The sequence below is a fragment of the Chrysemys picta genome, unplaced genomic scaffold, assembly GCF_011386835.1.
Source record: "Chrysemys picta bellii isolate R12L10 unplaced genomic scaffold, ASM1138683v2 scaf55, whole genome shotgun sequence".
Lineage (NCBI taxonomy): Eukaryota > Metazoa > Chordata > Testudines > Emydidae > Chrysemys > Chrysemys picta.
In genome coordinates, this window is record NW_027052762.1 from 40,171 (window position 1) to 58,976 (window position 18,806).

At 48.5% G+C, this 18,806-nt stretch overlaps 2 long non-coding RNA genes across 3 annotated transcripts in view; both read right to left on the reverse strand.

Moving 5' to 3' along the window:
* Positions 1 to 9,008: 9,008 nt before the first annotated feature.
* The window catches only part of LOC135977870 (uncharacterized), a 75,478-nt gene continuing 65,680 nt past the window's right edge, over positions 9,009 to 18,806 (reverse strand). For both annotated transcript variants that reach the window (XR_010595315.1, XR_010595314.1), the window contains exon 10: positions 9,009 to 9,120. This is a non-coding gene — a long non-coding RNA (uncharacterized LOC135977870). The remainder of the gene's footprint in view (positions 9,121 to 18,806) is intronic.
* Positions 10,876 to 17,558, reverse strand: LOC135977872 (uncharacterized). Its single transcript, XR_010595319.1, has 3 exons — positions 17,430 to 17,558; positions 12,380 to 12,503; positions 10,876 to 10,994 (listed from the first exon to the last, which is right to left on the reverse strand). It is a non-coding gene; the product is annotated as an uncharacterized LOC135977872 (long non-coding RNA).

The window sequence follows — 18,806 nt, forward strand, 5'->3', positions numbered from 1 at the left end:
TCGAGGAACGTGATCGTTCCCCTTTATTCGACATTGGTGAGGCCTCATCTGGAATACTGTGTCCAGTTTTGGGCCTGTGGAAGCAGAGAAAGAGCTGACAGGAAGGGGATGCAATGCATGACAGTTCGTTAGCAAGAGTTAGGCTAACTGTAACCCTAATAACGCGAGATTTGTAGAAGCGAGGAATGTGTGAGGCGGGTGAGAAAGAACTGTGTAAGAAGTCATTATGACCTGGTATAGATAAGGTGTAGAAGACCTTGTGTAGATAAGGTATAGAAAATATTGTATGTTGGCAAGAGTCAAAACAAGTGAAGAAATGAGATATCAAGATGGCCTATGTATAAACAAAACGCAGCTGTCCCTCGTTATTTCTGTAATGAAAGGTATAAATGCTTGCTGTAATTAGTTACCTGGGAGAGACCTGCTTAGCTCTCTCCCTCTGGGCAATTGTGAGAGTTAATAAAGCATCTGACTTGCTGTACCTAAACAAATAGTGAGAACTCTGTTTTTCTCCGACAGGCCCCACACTACAAGAAGGATGTGGAAAAATTGGAAAGAGTCCAGTGGAGAGCAACAAAAATGATTAGGGGTCTGGAGCACATGACTTATGAGGAGAGGCTGAGGGAACTGGGATTGTTTAGTCTCCAGAAGAGAAGAATGAGGGGGGATTTGATAGCAGCCTTCAACTACCTGAAGGGGGGTTCCAAAGAGGATGGAGCTCGGTTGTTCTCAGTGGTGGCAGATGACAGAACAAGGAGCAATGGTCTCAAGTTGCAGTGGGGGAGGTCCAGGTTGGATATTAGGAAACACTATTTCACTAGGAGGGTGGTGAAGCACTGGAATGCGTTAACTAGGGAGGTGGTGGAGTCTCCTTCCTTGGAGGTTTTTAAGGCCCGGCTTGACAAAGCCCTGGCTGGGATGATTTAGTTGGGAATTGGTCCTGCTTTGAGGACGGGGTTGGAGTAGATGACCTCTTGAGGTCCCTTCCAACCCTGATATTCTATGATTCTATGAAAGTCACAGGGGTCTCTGAGGTTTCCCTGGCCCTAAGCCCCTGTCCTGCCTGGCTGATGTCAGCATCTCTCTCTGAGGTTACCACCTCCCTAACACCTTTGACGGGGTTGGAGTAGATGACCTCTTGAGGTCCCTTCCAACCCTGATATTCTATGATTCTATGAAAGTCACAGGGGTCTCTGAGGTTTCCCTGGCCCTAAGCCCCTGTCCTGCCTGGCTGATGTCAGCATCTCTCTCTGAGGTTACCACCTCCCTAACACCTTTGACCAATAGGCTGAGGTCCTGAAAAGGCCTTTGTGATGTCACTGCCACACCCACCCATCCCCGGAAGTGCAAATGTCCTGCTGCTGGCCTGACACTTTGAAGGTTTGAGCTACTCTGTGTGGATCACCCCACTCAATGCGTCTTCATTCTAGGAAGCAAGCCGGCTAGACAGTAAAACATCAGAGGCTGCTCCCAATACTACACTCAGTGTTTCCAAAATTTGTAGACTTTATGGCCACAAGAGACCTTTAGAGCATCTCATCTAACCCCCTCCATATCATAGGCTTCCAGTATAGTACAAAAGTTACTTTTTCGGCACACACATTCCAGAAAGGCATCTAGTCTTCAATCAATGACATCAAGAGTTGGAGAATCCACCACTTTCCCTTTTAGTGAGTGCCAGGGGGCTCCATTTCCCCTTCCACTAGCTCCCCATTTACAGTGAGCCAGAGCAGTACCTGCAGCAGGGAGAGGGAGTTCCTAAGGCCTCAGAGGAATAGCCCCTGCAGTGTCTCAGGCACATGGCGTAAGTGCCGGATGATGCGGAGCTGGTGCATCCCTTTGGCCGAGACGTCCTCCTCCTGCAAGGGAACGAGAACCTGTCAGAGACTCAAATGCCCCGAGGAATCAGGGGCAATTAAGAACACCTGGAACCAGCAGTATTTACACCCAGCACCTGCCCACCACTGAGGGATGAATTCACCTCCTGAACCCCAGAATGGAGTCGTCTTCTCCTTTCTAGTAATCTCCAGTGCCAACCCCCATCCTTGTAGGGTGAGCTCCTACTACCTCCCCCTCAGTGCCCTTGACAGCTGTTCCACCTCCAAACCACAGCTCAAGTTATCAGAACCCTCTTCTCCACCCCCACCCAGGTTGGGCAGGGAGGCGGCTCTAGCAGGGGGGGCAGGTGGGATTCTGGCAGCAGTGAAGTGGGTTGCAGGGAGGTTGAGATCTTGCCCCAAGTCATCCCAGACACTAATGCTAAACCACACGATGGCAGCATCTAGTGTCAATGGAGTCCAAGCACTATTTCAACCATACAGTTTTGGATCAACTCCCAACAAGGGGAGGTGAAGAGCACCCCCAGCAACACACACACACACACAAACACACACACACACACACACACACACATATATACCACTCCTGGTGGTGGGAGGGGAACAAGAGAAAGGACAAAAGAAGTAAGAGATAAAGAGAAAGGAAGGAGGGATGGAGGAAAAGGTAAAACGAAAAGGACAAACCCTAATGTCCCCAGTGATTCTACCAGACAATATTACAGGGAGGGATTAAAATTCTGCCACCTTGAACTAGTGTTTTCCATGCCTAGAATTCAGCTGGCACCAGATGGATCAGACTGAGCAGGTTCCAAAACCTCTTGGAGGCTCTTACTTTCTAAACAGGGATGTCTGTTTTCTAGTAAAATCAGTAAAAGGAAAGGAGACAACTCGAAAGAGGCTCCTGCTCTCACTCAAATACGTGAATCCTAATACTCTCTCAGTCCTCAAGAGAAACCTCGAGAAGGAGACTTGCTGAAGCAAAGCCACAGGGGTCTCTGAGGTTTCCCTGGCCATGCGCCCCTGTCCTGCCTCGCTGATGGCAGCATCTCTCTCTGAGGTTACCACCTCCCTAACACCTTTGACCAATATGCTGAGGTCCTGCAAAAGACCTTTGTGATATCACTGCCACCAATCAAACCCTTAAGTGCTAATGTCCTGCTGCTGGCCTGACACTATGAAGGTTTGAGCTACTCTCTGTGGATCACCCCACTCAATGCGTCTTCATTCTAGGAAGCAAGTGGGCTAGACAGTAAAACATCAGAGGCTGCTCCCAATGCTACACTCAGTGTTTCCAAAATTAGGGGACTTTATGGCCAGAATAGACCTTTAGAGCATCTCATCTAAGCCCCTGCATATCATAGGCTTGCTGTATAGTACAATAGTTACTTTTTGGGCACACACATTCCAGAAAGGCATCTAGTCTTCCTTCAATGACATCAAGAGATGGAGAATCCACCACTTTCCCTTTTAGTGTGTGCCAGGGGGTTCCATTTCCCCTTCCACTAGCACCCCATTTACAGTGAGCCAGAGCAGTACCTGCAGCAGGGAGTGGGAGTTGCTGATGTCCACAGAGGCACAGCCCTTGCAGTGTCAACTTCCCACAAGGGGAGGTGAAGAGCACCCCCAGCAACACACACACACACACACCACTCCTGGTGGTGGGAGGGGAACAAGAGAAAGCAAGGAGGGATGGAGGAAAAGGTAAAACGAAAAGGACAAACCCTAATGTCCCCAGTGATTCTACGGCACAAAATCCCAGGTGGGCTATAAAATTCTGCCACCTTGAACTACTGTTTTCCATGCCTAGAATTCAGCTGGCACCAGATGGATCAGACTGCAGACTGAGCAGGTTAAAAACCTCTCCAAGGTTCTTACCTTCTCAACAGGCACGTCTGTTTTCTAGTAAAATCAATAAAAGGAGAAACTCGAAAGAGGTTCCTCCTCGCACTCACATACTTGAACCCTAATACTCTCTGAGTCCTAAAAAGGGAGACCTCGAGAAGGAGACTTGCTAAAGCAAAGTCAAAGGGGTCTCTGAGGTTTCCCTGGCCCTGCGCTCCTGTCCTGCCTGGCTGATGTCAGCATCTCTCTCTCAGGTAACCACCTCCCTAACACCTTTGACCCATAGGCTGAGGTCCAGGATAAGGCCTTTGTGATATCACTGCCACACCCAACCAAACCCTAAAGTGCTAATGTCCTGCTACTGGCCTGACACTTTGAAGGTTTGAGCTACTCTCTGTGGATCACCCCACTCAATGCATCCTCATTCTAGGAAGCAAGCGGGCTAGACAGTAAAACATCAGAGGCTGCTCCCAATGCTACACTCAGTGTTTCCAAAATTAGTAGACTTTATGGTCAGAAGAGACCTTTAGAGCATCTAATCTAACCCGCTGCATATCATAGGCTTACTGTATAGTACAATAGTTACTTTTTGGGCACACACATTCCAGAAAGGCATCTAGTCTTCATTCAATGACATCAAGAGATGGAGAATCCACCACTTTCCCTTTTAGTGAGGGCCAGGGGGCTCCATTTCCCCTTCCACTAGCTCCCCATTTACAGTGAGCCAGAGCAGTACCTGCAGCAGGGAGCGGGAGTTGCTGAAGGCCTCAGAGGAACAGCCCCTGCAGTGTCTCAGGCACCTGGCGCAAGTGCCGGATGATGCGGGGCTGGTGCATCACTTTGGCCGTGACGTCCTCCTGCTGCAAGGGAATGAGAACCTGTCAGAGACTCAAACGCCCCGAGGAATCAGCGGGAATTAAGGGCACCTGGAACCAGCACTACTTCCACCCATCACCTGCCCACCACTGAGGGATAAATTCACCTCCTGAACCCCAGAATGGAGTCTTCTTGTCCTTTCTAGTAACCTTCAGTGACAACCCCCCTCCTTGAAGGATGAGCTCCTGCTATCTCCCCCTCAGTGCCCTTGACAGCTGTTCCACCTCCAAACCACAGCTCAAGTTATTAGTACCTTTGGACACAGACTGGCTACCCTAGTGAGGAGGGCTTTAAACTAGGTTCGACGGGGACAGGTGAGCAAAGCCCACAGGTAAGTGGGGAACATGGAGACCGGGGAGATGGGTCAAAAACGAGAGGGAGTGTGGGCTATATTGTCAGAGAGAAAGGAGGGTCAGGACAAAACTGGGAGGAAAGATCAAACCAGTATCTTAGATGCCTATATACAAATGCGAGAAGTATGGGGAATAAGCAGGAAGAACTGGAAGTGCTAATAAATAAATACAACTATGACATTGTTGGCATCACTGAAACTTGGTGGGATAATACACGTGATTGGAATGTTGGTGTGGATGGGTACAGCTTGCTCAGGAAGGATAGACAGGGGAAAAAGGGAGGAGGTGTTGCCTTGTATATTAAAAATGTACACACTTGGACTGAGGTAGAGATGGACATAGGAGACGGAAGTGTTGAGAGTCTCTGGGTTAGGCTAAAAGGGGTAAAAAACAAGAGAGATGTCATGCTAGGAGTCTACTACAGGCCACCTAACCAGGTGGAAGAGGTGGATGAGGCTTTTTTTAAGCAACTAACAAAATCATCCAAAGCCCAAGATTTGGTGGTGATGGGGGACTTCAACTATCCGGCTATATGTTGGGAAAATAACACAGCGGGGCACAGACTATCCAACAAATTCCTGGACTGCATTGGAGACAACTTTTTATTTCAGAAGGTTGAAAAAGCTACTGGGGGGAAGCTGTTCTAGACTTGATTTTAACAAATAGGGAGGAACTCGTTGAGAATTTGAAAGTAGAAGGCAGCCTGGGTGAAAGTGATCATGAAATCATAGAGTTTGCAATTCTAAGGAAGGGTAGAAGGGAGAACAGCAAAATAGAGACAATGGATTTCAGGAAGGCAGATTTTGGTAAGCTCAGAGAGCTGATAGGTAAGGTCCCATGGGAATCAAGACTGAGGGGAAAAACAACTGAGGAGAGTTGGCAGTTTTTCAAAGGGACACTATTAAGGGCCCAAAAGCAAGCTATTCCGCTGGTTAGGAAAGATAGAAAATGTGGCAAAAGACCACCTTGGCTTAACCATGAGATCTTGCATGATCTAAAAAATAAAAAGGAGTCATATAAAAAATGGAAACTGGGACAGATTACAAAGGATGAATATAGGCAAACAACACAGGAATGCAGGGGCAAGATTAGAAAGGCAAAGGCACAAAATGAGCTCAAACTAGCTACGGGAATAAAGGGAAACAAGAAGACTTTTTATCAATACATTAGAAGCAAGAGGAAGACCAAAGACAGGGTAGGCCCACTGCTTAGTGAAGAGGGAGAAACAGTAACAGGAAACTTGGAAATGGCGGAGATGCTTAATGACTTCTTTGTTTCGGTCTTCACCGAGAAGTCTGAAGGAATGCCTAACATAGTGAATGCTAATGGGAAGGGGGTAGGTTTAGCAGATAAAATAAAAAAAGAACAAGTTAAAAATCACTTAGAAAAGTTAGATGCCTGCAAGTCACCCGGGCCTGATGAAATGCATCTTAGAATACTCAAGGAGCTAATAGAGGAGGTATCTGAGCCTCTAGCTATTATCTTTGGAAAATCATGGGAGACGGGAGAGATTCCAGAAGACTGGAAAAGGGCAAATATAGTGCCCATCTATAAAAAGGGAAATAAAAACAACCCAGGAAACTACAGACCCCAGTGAGTTTAACTTCTGTGCCAGGGAAGATAATGGAGCAAGTAATTAAGGAAATCATCTGCAAACACTTGGAAGGTGGTAAGGTGATAGGGAACAGCCAGCATGGATTTGTGAAGAACAAATCATGTCAAACCAATCTGATAGCTTTCTTTGATAGGATAACGAGCCTTGTGGATAAGGGTGAGGCTGTGGATGTGGTATACCTAGACTTTAGTAAGGCATTTGATACGGTCTCGCATGATATTCTTATTGATAAACTAGGCAAATACAATTTAGATGGGGCTACTATAAGGTGGGTGCATAACTGGCTGGATAACCGTACTCAGAGAGTTGTTATTAATAGTTCCCAATCCTGCTGGAAAGCCATAACGAGTGGGGTATCGCAGGGGTCTGTTTTGGGACCGGCGCTGTTCAATATCTTCATCAACGACTTAGATATTGGCATAGAAAGTACGCTTATTAAGTTTGCGGATGATACCAAACTGGGAGGGATTGCAACTGCTTTGGAGGACAGGGTCATAATTCAAAATGATCTGGACAAATTGGAGAAATGGTCTGAGTTAAACAGGATGAAGTTTAACAAAGACAAATGCAAAGTGCTCCACTTAGGAAGGAACAATCAGTTTCACACATACAGAATGGGAAGAGACTGTCTAGGAAGGAGTACGGCAGAAAGGGATCTAGGGGTTATAGTGGACCACAAGCTAAATATGAGTCAACAGTGTGATGCTGTTGCAAAAAAAGCAAACCTGATTCTGGGATGTATTAACAGGTGTGTTGTGAGCAAGACACGAAAAGTCATTCTTCCGCTCTACTCTGCTCTGGTTAGGCCTCAGCTGGAGTATTGTGTCCAGTTCTGGGCACCGCATTTTAAAAAAGATGTGGAGAAATTGGAAAGGGTCCAGAGAAGAGCAACAAGAATGATTAAAGGTCTTGAGAACATGACCTATGAAGGAAGGCTGAAAGAATTGGCTTTGTTTAGTTTGGAAAAGAGAAGACTGAGAGGAGACATGATAGCAGTTTTCAGGTATTTAAAAGGGTGTCATAAGGAGGAGGGAGAAAACTTGTTCACCTTAGCCTCTAAGGATAGAACCAGAAGCAATGGGTTTAAAGTGCAGCAAGGGAGGTCTAGGTTGGACATTAGGAAAAAGTTCCTAACTGTCAGGGTGGTTAAACACTGGAATAAATTGCCGAGGGAGGTTGTGGAATCTCCATCTCTTGAGATATTTAAGAGTAGGTTAGATAAATGTCTATCAGGGATGGTCTAGATGGTATTTGGTCCTGCCATGCGGGCAGGGGACTGAACTCGATGACCTCTCGAGGTCCCTTCCAGTCCGATAATCTATGAATGTATGAAAAAAACACTGTTCTCCACCCCCACCAGGTTGGCCAGGGAGGCGGCTCTAGCAGGGGGGGCAGGAGGGATTCTGGCAGCAGTGAAGTGGGTTGCGGGGAAGTTGAGATCTTGCCCCAAGTCATCCCAGACACTAAGGCTAAGCCACAGGATGGCAGAATCTAGTGTTAGGGGAGTCCAAACACTATTTCAACCCTACAGTTTTCGAGGAACAGGAGAAAGGACAAAAGAAGTAAGAGATGAAGAGAAAGGAAGGAGGGATGGAGGAAAAGGTAAAACAAAAAGGACAAACCCTAATGTCCCCAGTGATTCTACGGCACAAAATCCAAGGGATGGAATAAAATTCTGCCATCTTAAACTACTGTTTCCATGCCTAGAATTCAGCTGGCACCACGTGGATCAGACTGAGCAGCTGCCAAAACCTCTTGGAGGCTCTTACCTTCTAAACAGGGACGTCTGTTTTCTAGTAAAATCAGTAAAAGGAAAGGAGAAAACTCGAAAGAGGCTCCTGCACGCACTCACGTACGTGAACCCTAATACTCTCTCAGTCCTCAAAGAAAGACCCCGAGAAGGAGACTTGCTGAAGCAAAGCCACAGGGTCTCTGAGGTTTCCCTGGCCCTGTGCTCCTGGCCTGCCAGGCTGATGTCAGCATCTCTCTCTGAGGTCACCACCTCCCTAACACATTTGACCAATAAGCTGACATCCTGCAAAAGACCTTTGTGATATCACTGCCACCAATCAAACCCTTAAGTGCTAATGTCCTGCTGCTGGCCTGACACTATGAAGGTTTGAGCTACTCTCTGTGGATCACCCCACTCAATGCGTCTTCATTCTAGGAAGCAAGTGGGCTAGACAGTAAACATCAGAGGCTGCTCCCAATGCTACACTCAGTGTTTCCAAAATTAGTAGACTTTATGGCCACAAGGGACCTTTAGAGCATCTAATCTAAGCCCCTGCATATCATAGGCTTCCTGTATAGTACAATAGTTACTCTTTGGGCACACACATTCCAGAAAGGCATCTAGTCTTCATTCAATGACATCAAGAGATGGAGAATCCACCACTTTCCCTTTTAGTGAGTGCCAGGGGGTTCCATTTCCCCTTCCACTAGCACCCCATTTACAGTGAGCCAGAGCAGTACCTGCAGCAGGGAGCGGGAGTTGCTGAAGTCCTCAGAGGAACAGCCCCTGCAGTGTCTCAGGCACCTGGCGCAAGTGCCGGATGATGCGGAGCTGGTGCATCACTTTGGCCGTGACGTCCTCCTGCTGCAAGGGAATGAGAACCTGTCAGAGACTCAAACGCCCCGAGGAATCAGGGGGAATTAAGGGCACCTGGAACCAGTAGTATTTCCACCCAGCACCTGCCCACCGCTCAGGGATGAATTCACCTCCTGAACCCCAGAATGGAGTCTTCTTGTCCTTTCTAGTATCCTGCAGTGCCAACCCCCATCCTTGTAGGATTAGCTCCTGCTACCTCCCGCTCAGTGTTTTTGACAGCTGTTCCACCTCCAAACCACACCTCAAGTTATCAGAACCCTGTTCTCCACCCCCACCCAGGTTGGCCAGGGAGGCTGCTCTAGCGGGGGGGCAGGAGGGATTCTGCCAGAAGTGAAGTGGGTTGAGGGGAGGTTGAGATCTTCCCCAAGTCATCCCAGACACTAATGCTAAGCCACAGGATGGCAGCATCTTGTGTCAGTGGAGTCCAAGCACTATTTCAACCCCACAGTTTTGGATGAACTTCCCACAATAGGAGGTGAAGATCACCCCCAGCAACACGCACACACACACACACACACACACACACACACACCACTCCTGGTGGTGGCAGGGGAACAGGAGAAAGGACAAAAGAAGTAAGAGATGAAGAGAAAGGAAGGAGGGATGGTGGAAAAGGTAAAACGAAAAGGACAAACCCTAATGTCCCCAGTGATTCAACGGGACAAAATCCCGTGTGGACTACAAAATTCTGTCACCTTGAACTAGTGTTTTCCATGCCTAGAATTCAACGGGCACCAGGTGGATCAGACTGAGAAGGTTCAAAAACCTCTCGGAGGCTCTTACCTTCTAAACAGGGACGTCTGTTTTCGAGTTAAATCAGTAAAAGGAAAGGAGAAAACTCGAAAGAGGCTCCTGCTCGCACTCACATACGTGAACCCTAATACTCTCTCAGTCCTCAAAGAGAGACCTCGAAAAGGAGACTTGCTAAAGCAAAGCCACAGGGGTCTCTGAGGTTTCCCTGGCCCTGCGCCCCTGTCCTGCCTGACTGATGTCAGCATCTCTCTCTGAGGTCACCACCTCCCTAACACCTTTGACCAATACGCTGAGATACTGCATGTAGCGGGGCGGCCTTGCTCCCAGGTGCCCCAGGAAGTCAAGGCCACCGCGGCCTGTCCCCACCCCCCGGAAGTCAAGGGGCGGGACAGGAAGTATAAATGCCAAGCCACAGCGCTCAGTAGCTGGCCGGCAGCGGGAGAGGACAGACGCTGGTGCCCGAGCTCCCGCGGACCTGAGCCTGCCGAGAGCCCGGTATCCTGAGGAGGACTGGCCGGAAGGGACGAGCCCCACCCCGGAACTACTACATTGCAAAAGGCCTTTGTGATGTCACTGCCACACCCACTCATCCCCTGAAGTGCTAATGTCCTGCTGCTGGCCTGACACTTTGAAGGTTTCAGCTACTCTCTGAGGATCACCCCACTCGATGCGTCTTCATTCTAGGAAGCAAGCCGGCTAGACAGTAAAGCATCAGAGGCTGCTCCCAATGCTACACTCAGTGTTTCCAAAATTACTACACTTTATGGCCAGAAGAGACTTTTAGAGCATCTCATCTAACCCCCTCCATATCATAGGCCTCCTGTATAGTACAATAGTTACTTTTTGGGCACACACATTCCAGAAAGGCATCTAGTCTTCATTCAATGACATCAAGAGATGGAGAATCCACCACTTTCCCTTTTAGTGAGTGCCAGGGGGCTCCATTTCCCCTTCCACTAGCTCGCCATTTACAGGGAGACAGAGCAGTACCTGCAGCAGGGAGCGGGAGTTGCTGAAGGCCTCAGAGGCGCAGCCCCTGCAGTGTCTCAGGCACCTGGCGCAAGTGGCGGATGATGCGGGTGCATCACTTTGGCGGTGACGTCCTCCTCCTGCAAGGGAACGAGAACCTGTCAGAAACTCAAATGCCCCGAGGAATCAGGGGCAATTAATAACACCTGGAACCAGCAGTATTTACACCCAGCACCTGCCCACCACTGAGGGATGAATTCACCTCCTGAACCCCAGAATGGAGTCGTCTTCTCCTTTCTAGGAATCTCCAGTGCCAACCCCCGTCCTTGTAGGGTGAGCTCCTGCTACCTCCCCCTCAGTGCCCTTGACAGCTGTTCCACCTCCAAACCACAGCTCAAGTTATCAGAACCCTCTTCTCCACCCCCACCCAGGTTGGGCAGGGAGGCGGCTCTAGCAGGGGGGGCAGGTGGGATTCTGGCAGCAGTGAAGTGGGTTGCGGGGAGGTTGAGATCTTGCCCCAAGTCATCCCAGACACTAATGCTAAACCACACGATGGCAGCATCTAGTGTCAGTGGAGTCCAAGCACTATTTCAACCATACAGTTTTGGATGAACTCCCCACAAGGGGAGGTGAAGAGCACCCCCAGCAACACACACACAAACACACACACACAAACCACTCCCGGTGGTGGGAGGGGAACAGGAGAAAGGACAAAAGAAGTAAGAGATGAAGAGAAAGGAAGGAGGGAGGGAGGAAAAGGTAAAACGAAAAGGACAAACACTAATGTCCCCGGTGATTCTACGGGACAAAATCACAGGGAGGGAATAAAATTCTGCCACCTTGAACTAGTGTTTTCCATGCTTAGAATTCAGCTGGCACCAGGTGGATCAGACTGAACAGGATACAAACCTCTCCGAGGCACTTACTTTCCTCAAAGAGAGACCTCAAGGAGGAGACTTGCTGAAGGAAAGCCAGAGGGGTCTCTGAGGTTTCCCTGGCCCTCATGTCAGCATCTCTCTCTGATGTCAGCATCTCTCTCTGAGGTCACCACCTCCCTAACACATTTGACCAATAAGCTGACGTCCTGCAAAAGGCCTTTGTGATGTCACTGCCACACCCAACCAAACCCTGAAGTGCTAATGTCCTGCTGCTGGCCTGACACTTTGAAGGTTTGAGCTACTCTGTGTGAATCACCCCACTCAATGGGTCTTCATTCTAGGAAGCAAGCCGGCTAGACAATAAAACATCAGAGGCTGCTCCCAATGCTACACTCCGTGTTTCCAAAATTACTACACTTTATGGCCAGAAGAGACCTTTAGAGCATCTAATCTAAGCCCCTGCATATCATGGGCTTCCTGTATAGTACAATAGTTACTTTTTGGGTACAAACATTCCAGAAAGGTATCTAGTCTAAATTAAATGACATTAAGAGATGGAGAATCCATCACTTTCCCTTTTAGTGAGTGCCAGGGGGCTCCATTTCCCCTTCCACTAGCTCCCCATTTACAGTGAGCCAGAGCAGTACCTGCAGCAGGGAGCGGGAGTTCCTGAAGGCCTCAGAGGCGCAGCCCCTGCAGTGTCTCAGGCACGTGGCGTAAGTGCAGGATGATGCGGAGCTGGTGCATCATTTTGGCCGTGACGTCCTCCTGCTGCAAGGGAACGAGAACCTGTCAGAGACTCAAACGCCCCGAGGAATCAGGGGGAATTAAGGGAACCTGGAACCAGCAGTATTTCCACCCAGCACCTGCCCATCAATGAGAGATGAATTCACCTCCTGAACCCCAAAATGGAGTCTTCTTGTCCTTTCTAGAAACCTCCAGAGCCAACCCCCCTCCTTGTAGGGTGAGCTCCTGCTACCTCCTGCTCAGTGCCCTTCACAGATATTCCACCTCCAAACCACAGCTCAAGTCATCAGAACCCTCTTCTCCACCCCGACACAGGTTGGGCTGGGAGGCGGCTCTAACAGGGTGTGCAGGAGGGATTCTGACAGCAGTGAAGTAGGTTGCAGGGAGGTTGAGATCTTGACCCAAGTCATCCCAGACACTAATGCTAAGTCACACAATGGCAGCATCTACTGTCAGTGGGGTCCAAGCACTATTTCAACCCCACAGTTTTGGATCAACTCCCCACAAGGGGAGGAGAAGAGAACCATCAGCACCACACACACACACACACACACACACACCACTCCTGGTGGTGTGAGGGGAACAAGAGAAAGGACAAAAGAAGTAAGAGATGAAGAGAAAGGAAGGAGGGATGGAGGAAAAGGGAAAAGGAAAAGGACAAACCCTAATGTCCCCATGTCGGACATCAGGAATGGTAACATACATAAGCCAGTATGTGAACACTTCAATCTCCCTGGTCATTCTATTACAGATTTAAAAGTCACTATCATTGAACAAAAAAAACTTCAGAAACAGACTTCAAAGAGAAACAGCAGAACTAAAATTCATTTGCAAATTCAACACCATTAATCTGGGCTTGAATAGGGACTGGGAGTGGCTGGCTCACTACAGAAGCAGCTTTTCCTCTCCTGGAATTGACACCTCCTCATCTATTATTGGGAGTGGACTACATCCACCCTGATTTTTGAATTGGCCCTGTCAACACTGGTTCTCCACTTGTGAAGTAACTCCCTGCTCTCCATGTGTCAGTATATAATGCCTGCATCTGTAACTTTCACTCTATGCATCCGAAGAAGTGAGGTTTTTACTCACGAAAGCTTATGCCCAAATAAATCTGTTAGTCTTTAAGGTGCCACCAGACTCCTTGTTGTTTTTGTAGATACAGACTAACATGGCTACCCCCTGATACTTGACACCATGCAAGGCACTAAATTTAGCCGTATGGAGTGGAAATCCATCAACCTCAACAAAAAACTTGCACAGATACAGACAGACATCATCTTCCTCTCCAAATGCAAACAGATGGACATCATACCAAAAGGACTGAAGGTAAAAAATCCATTGCAATCAACATACTACACTGAGTATGGTGAGAGATTGTGCCACACACTCTCTCAAAGAAACTGAGGAACCACCTGATCAGCATCCTGTACAGCAGACAGGAGAAGATCAAGAATGAGCTCTCAGAACTGGAGACTCTCATACAATACCAGCCTTCTACACAAACTTCCACGTGGCTGGACTTTACAAAAATGAGACAAGCCATTTACAATGCACACTTCACTTCTCTACAGAGGAAAAAGGACTGTAAGTTATCTAAACTAATACCTGCCACTAGGGGCTATAACAATGGTACCCTCAACTCATCTAACAACATTGTCAATCTTTCCAACCACACGCTTAGCCCAGCAGAAGAGTCTGTCCTATCTCGGGGACTCTCTTTCTGTCCCACCGTCCCCACGAACATGATACAGTTCTGCGGTGATCTGGAAGCCTACTTTCCTCGTCTCCGACTCAAGGAATGTTTTCAACGCACCACTGAACAGTGCACTGACCCACAGGAACCCTCCTACCAACACTACAAAAAGAAGAATTCTGCGTGGACTCCTCCTGACGGTCGAAATGACAGACTGGACCTCTACATAGAGTGTTTCCGCAGACGTGCACAGGCTGAAATTGTGGACAAACAACATCACTTGTCCCATAACCTCAGCCGTACAGAACGCAATGCCATCCACAGCCTCAGAAACAACTCTGACATTATCATCAAAGGGGCTGACAAAGGAGGTGCTGTAGTCATAATGAACAGGTCAGATTATGAACAGGAGGCTGCCAGGCAACTCTCCAAGACCACATTCTACAGGCCACTATCCTCTGATCCCACTGAGGAATACCAAAAGAAACTACACCATCTGCTCAAGAAACTCCCAGCTACAGTACGGGAACAAATCTACATGGACACACCCCCAGAACCCCGACCAGGGGTATTCTATCTGCTACCCAAGATCCATAAACCCGGAAACCCTGGACGCCCCATCATCTCAGGCATTGGCACTCTGACGGCAGGATTATCTGGCTATTTGGCCTCTCTCCTCAGGCCCTATGCTACCAGCACTCCCAGCTATCTTCGAGACACCACCAACTTCCTGAGGAAACTACAATGCATTGATGTTCTTCCTGGAAACACCATCCTGGCCACCATGCATGTAGAAGCACTTTATACCAATATTCTACATGAGGATGGACTACAAGCTGTCAGGAACAGTATCCCTGATGAGGCCACAGCAAGCCTGGTGGCTGAGCTTTGTGACTTTGTCCTCACCCACAACCACTTCAGATTTGGGGACAACTTATACCTTCAAGTCAGTGGCACTGCTATGGGTACTCGCATGGCCCCACAGTATGCCAACATTTTTATGGCTGACTTAGAACAACGCTTCCTCAGCTCTCGTCCCCTAGTGCCCCTCCTCTACTTGCGCTACATTGACGACATCTTCATCATATGGACCCACGGAAAGGAGGCCCTTGAAGAATTCCACCTGGACTTCAACAATTTCCACCCCACCATCAACCTCAGCCTGGACCAGTCCACACAAGAGATCCACTTCCTGGACACTACAGTACAAATAAGTGATGGTCACATAAACACCACCCTCTACCGGAAACCTACTGACCGCTATACGTACCTACATGCCTCCGGCTTCCATCCAAGACACATCACACGATCCATTGTCTACAGCCAAGCCCTAAGATACAACCGAATTTGCTCCAACCCCTCAGACAGAGACAAACACCTACAAGATCTTTATCAAGCATTCGTAAAACTACAATACCCACCTGGGGAAGTGAGGAAACAGATTGACAGAGCAAGACGGGTACCCAGAAATCACCTACTACAGGACAGGCCCAACAAGGACAATAACAGAACACCACTGGCCATCACATACAGCCCCCAGCTAAAACCTCTCCAGCGCATTATCCACGATCTACAACCTATCCTGGAAAATGATCCCTCACTCTCACAGACCTTGGGAGGCAGGCCAGTCCTCGCTTACAGACAACCCCCCAACCTGAAGCAAATACTCACCAGCAACTACACACCACACCACAGAAACACCAACCCAGGAACCTATCCCCGTAGCAAACCTTGTTGCCTACTATGTCCCCATATCTACTCTGGCAACAGCATCAGAGGACCCAACCACATCAGCCACACCATCAGGGACTCATTCACCTGCACATCCACTAATGTCATATACGCCATCATGTGCCAGCAATGCCCCTCTCCCATGTACATTGGCCAAACCGGACGGTCCCTCCGCAAAAGAATAAATGGACACAAATCGGACATCAGGAGTGGTAACATACATAAGCCAGTAAGTGAACACTTCAATCTCCCTGGTCATTCTATTACAGATTTAAAAGTCACTATCATTGAACAAAAAAACTTCAGAAACAGACTTCAAAGAGAAACAGCAGAACTAAAATTCATTTGCAAATTCAACACCATTAATCTGGGCTTGAATAGGGACTGGGAGTGGCTGGCTCACTACAGAAGCAGCTTTTCCTCTCCTGGAATTGACACCTCCTCATCTATTATTTGGAGTGGACTACATCCACCCTGATTTTTGAATTGGCCCTGTCAACACTGGTTCTCCACTTGTGAAGTAACTCCCTGCTCTCCATGTGTCAGTATATAATGCCTGCATCTGTAACTTTCACTCTATGCATCCGAAGAAGTGAGGTTTTTACTCACGAAAGCTTATGCCCAAATAAATCTGTTAGTCTTTAAGGTGCCACCAGACTCCTTGTTGTTTTCCTAATATCCCCAGTGATTCTACGGGACAAAATCCCAGGGAGGGAATAAAATTCTGCCACCTTAAACTAGTGTTTTCCATGCCTAGAATTCAGATGGCACCAGGTGGATCAGACTGAACAGGTTACAAACCTCTCCGAGGCACTTACTTTCTCAACAGGGACTTCTGTTTTCTAGTAAAATGGGTAAAAGGAAAGGAGAAAACTCGAAAGAGGCTCCTGCTCACACTCACATATGTGAACCCTAATACTCTCTCAGTCCTCAAAGAGAGCTCGAGAAGGAGACTTGCTGAAGCAAAGCCACAGGGGTCTCTGAGGTTTCCCTGGCCCTGCGCCCCTGTTTTGCCTGGCTGATGTGAGCATCTCTCTCTGAGGTCACCACCTCCCTAACAACTTTGACCAATAGGCTGAGCTCCTGCAAAAGGCCTTTGTGATGTCACTGCCACACCCACCCATCCCCTGAAGTGCTAATATCCTGCTGCTGGCCTGACACTTTGGAGGTTTGAGCTACTCTCTGTGGATCACCCCACTCAATGCGTCTTCATTCTAGGAAGCAAGCCGGTTAGACAGTAAAACATTAGAGGCTGCTCCCAATGCTACACTCAGTGTTTCCAAAATTAATACACTTTATGGCCAGAAGAGACCTTTAGAGCATCTCATCTAACCCCCTGCATATCATAAGCTTCCTGTATAGGACAATAGTTACTTTTTGGGCACAAACATTCCAGAAAGGCATCTAGTTTCATTCAATGACTTCAAGAGATGGAGAATCCACCACTTTCCCTTTCACTGAGTACCAGGGGGCTCCATTTCCCCTTCCACTAGCTCCCCATTTACAGTGAGCCAGAGCAGTACCTGCAACAGAGAGCGGGAGTTGCTGAAGGCCTCAGAGGCACAACCCCTGCAGTGTCTCAGGCACCTGGCGCAAGTGATGGATGATGCGGAGCTGGTGCCTCACTTTGGCCGTGACGCCCTCCTGCTGCAAGGGAATGAGAACCTGTCAGACTCAAACGCCCCGAGGAATCAGGGGGAATTAAGGACACCTGGAACCAGCAGTATTTCCACTCAGCACCTGCCCAACACTGAGGGATGAATTCACCTCCTGAATCCCAGAATGGAGTCTTCTTGTCCTTTCTAGTAACATCCAGTGCCAATCCCCCTCCTTCTAGGGTGAGCTCCTGCTACCTCCCCCTCAGTGTCCTTGACAGCTGTTCCACCTCCAAACCACAGCTTAAGTCATCAGAAACCTCTTCTAGACCCCCACCAAGGTTGGGCTGGGAGGCGGGTCTAGCAGTGGGGGCAGGAGGGATTCTGGCAGCAGTGAAGTGGGTTGCGGGGAGGTTGAGATCTTGCCCAAGTCATCCGAGACACTAACGCTAAGCAACAGGATGGCAGCATCTAGTGTCTGTGGAGTCCAAGCACTATTTCAACCCCACAGTTTTGGATGAACTTCCCACAAGAGGAGGTGAAGATCATCCCCAGCAACACACACACACACACACACACACACACACACACACACCACTCCTGGTGGTGGGAGGGGAACAGGAGAAAGGACAAAAGAAGTAAGAGATGAAGAGAAAGGAAGGAGGGATGGTGGAAAAGGTAAAACGAAAAGGACAAACCCTAATGTCCCCAGTGATTCCACGGGACAAAATCCCGTGTGGACTACAAAATTCTGTCACCTTGAACTAGTGTTTTCCATGCCTAGAATTCAACGGGCACCAGGTGGATCAGACTGAGCAGGTTCAAAAACCTCTTGGAGGCTCTTACCTTCTAAACAGGGACGTCTGTTTTCTAGTAAAATCAGTAAAAGGGAAGGAGAAAACTCGAAAGAGGCTCCTGCATAAGGGCCTGAGCTCTGAACTGTTGATTGTGTGCTCAGTCCCTGCACAAAGGCCTGAGCGCCGAACTGCTAATTGTGTGCTCAGCCCCTACCCAAAGGTCTGGGCCCTAGACTGTTATTCGCTTTGTAGCGGGGCGGCCTGGCTCCCAGGTACCCCAGGAAGGGACGAGCCCCACCCCGGAACTACTACACTGCAAAAGGCCTTTGTGATGTCACTGCCACACCCACCCATCCCCTGAAGTGCTAATGTCCTGCTGCTGGCCTGACACTTTGAAGGTTTCAGCTACTCTCTGTGGATCACCCCACTTGATGCGTCTTCATTCTAGGAAGCAAGCCGGCTAGACAGTAAAGCATCAGAGGCTGCTCCCAATGCTACACTCAGTGTT